The sequence below is a fragment of the Centruroides sculpturatus genome, unplaced genomic scaffold, assembly GCF_000671375.1.
Source record: "Centruroides sculpturatus isolate CEXI.00-Female unplaced genomic scaffold, Cexi_2.0 scaffold1615, whole genome shotgun sequence".
Classification (NCBI taxonomy): domain Eukaryota; kingdom Metazoa; phylum Arthropoda; class Arachnida; order Scorpiones; family Buthidae; genus Centruroides; species Centruroides sculpturatus.
Window position 1 is genome coordinate 73,409 of NW_019386067.1, and position 2,837 is coordinate 76,245.

The following is a 2,837-nucleotide window of genomic DNA, read 5'->3' on the forward strand; positions in this document are numbered from 1 at the left end:
AAATCTAGAAAAGCAAATATTTGAACTATTTTCCCAAATACCCATTCCACACACTCTCTTACTGAACTCATCCTGGAATTAAATACTTGTTGCTCGGGTGTTAAGCTAGCACCTGGGAATGGTGTAATGAGGTGTTGACGCAAAGGATAACCAGAATCTCCATATAAAACAAATTGGGTCCCGTTCTCAGAACAAGGAACCGCAGCCAAATGCTCTAACAAATTAGATTCTCCTAACATTCCATTGTCGTGACGTCTTCTTTCTATTGGTCCAAATAAATTAGCAATCATACCATCGGGTGTAACCACTGATTGAAATTTCAAACAATGTATACGTTTATGGCCACTGAATACCACCCTTTGATGTGTTGTTGGTCGACAAATAGGACGTGCCGTTCCATCTATGAACTTCCAACAATTTGTCAAAGGAGCACCTTTTGCTGTTATTACTTGGCTAAGTAAATTTAATTTTTATCTTGTTAGTTTTATCTTGTCGATATTCAATTACAACTTGGAATTGCTATTGTATATGATATTTTCTGTTTCATGCACAAATCGTGAAAGTTCATTTTTTGATCTCCCCAACAAAACAGAAATATCATAAAGTCTATTAGGATGAACTAATCTTCGTAATAAAATACATAATGTATCAATTCCGAGTGAACGTGATCCATTTTCACAAATGATTACAGATGGAAAGCGTAAAGCAGAATGCAGATGAAACAAATCGTCTCTTGAAAATCTGTTAAAATTAAAAATTTTATAAGTACAGTCGACCCCCTATAATTACGGTCCCTATAATTACGATTCCTATAAAACTACGAAAAAATATACGTATTTTGGAAATGTTGAGTCGGATTAGTGTAGAATCGATTAATTTTATGGAAGAAAACCTTTCAATCAGCCGTAGTCCGTAANCGTAACCTTAAAAGAACTATGTAAAAGTGATTTTTATACCTTTTAAAACTAACTTTGTATGTTTGTAAGTAAAGGAGAAACATGCTGTAACAATATAAAGGCCAAAAAATATCAATTTCAGAAATTTAAAAGTATTAAGATACTAATTCATTCTTGTATAGATTCAAAAAAGTGTTGCACGAGTATACGGATTCATTATAATGAAGTATTACTAAGAATATAGTGACGATCATCTGAAAGATTTTGATTAAATTATATAATTCATTCGACACTGCATATTACTTAATAAACAAAACTTACTCTAACACCTTGTAAACATTAGCGAGGCGTTTACATGGTGTTAGAGTAAGTTTTGTAAATTGTTTAATAAAAGACTTCACAACTCCGTCCTTCAGGTAATAGTAACAAACTTACATTTGTTATCGTTCTACTCCGCATCTACAACATAATTATTCAAAGATGTAGAAAAAGTTAAAATATAGTCTCACTAAATTAGATATCGTTTTACTTAGTACTCTGCCCTCAACGACTGTACATTACTTAATGTCCCGCGAATTTCTACTAGAAAAGATACAAACAGTATTTCAAAGTACAAAAAATTTTCCCTGGACTTTCCTTGTCTGGTGGATATGAAAAGTTTATTGGGAAAACATGAGCAGATCAGTTAGCAAATCTTGATATAGGACTTGATCGATCAACTGTCGCATTCATTATTCGACCAATGAATTTTGAATTACAACTAAAGCATAATCAGTCTTCACCTTTCAAATTCAATGAATTTTCTGTCCAATGTACAGTACGTAAAAGGTAAAAAACGAATTCAAATAGGAAATTTGTTCAACACTTCGAATATTATACTTTTTACATTCCCTTCAGTTACTACAAACTGATCGGAGAATTTTTTAAATTTCTTCTGAACGTAAAAGTGAACAATTCTATGATTAAAATAATGAACAAACAGAGATCTTCTTAAGATTTGATGTAGGTCTACCTTTAAAAACAGGAACTAATAACAGAGACTTAAATAATAAGTGACTTTTGTATCTATTAAGACCTACCTACAAATGAAACTCGATAATCAGTGAAAATTATTTGCTTTTGCAAATAAGTCCTAAATTAGAACGAAGAACGATTGAAATTGTTAGATGTTTCTATAGATTAAAAGCAATTACTTGGTTGCTAAAAACTTAAAATCTCAAAAATAAATTTTTAGTTTCATATATTGCTCGTAACATTAGCAATGCATTTTTTCCTTGTAATTATTTATCTTAAGTGTTGAGAGTAAGAGCAACAAGAATACTTATAATTTTCTGATGTAACTTATAAAACTGTTTTTGTCGGTTGTTTTTAGTTGTATGACAAAACAACAAGTTTTTATATTAAAAGCATTTAATCGCTTTACGAAAGTAGAAAATCTGTAGTCAGAACTTCACATATAACAAATTTACTTAAGTTCTCAACAGTTCTTTCTATAAAGATTCTGAACATCTGCATTTTAATAATGGTCATCCCGCATATATTGATTTGAATACTCGTTTATTACATAGTCGCGGTCGTAGCCGCAATACATTAATACCCGACAATTCTATTTTTTACATTAATTATATTTTTGTTGAGTAGAGTATTTGATGTCATTAATTTAACAATGAACTATGACAGAAATTTTTATGTTCTGTTTTTATAACAAGTTTTTATAAATTCATTGAAATAATAATATATGTTAACATTATTTATAAGGCTACTTTTCCTAATAGGCCAATCGTAACCTTCTTTGTTACAAACTAATTTTAACTCGTTTCTTACTTTTTCATATTGCATACAGTCAAATAAGATGTGTGTGGGTGTTTCACTTACCCCACAAATCTCGCAGTTTTCATCATCTCGATGATTAAATCTATAATGATATTTCGCAAAATCTCC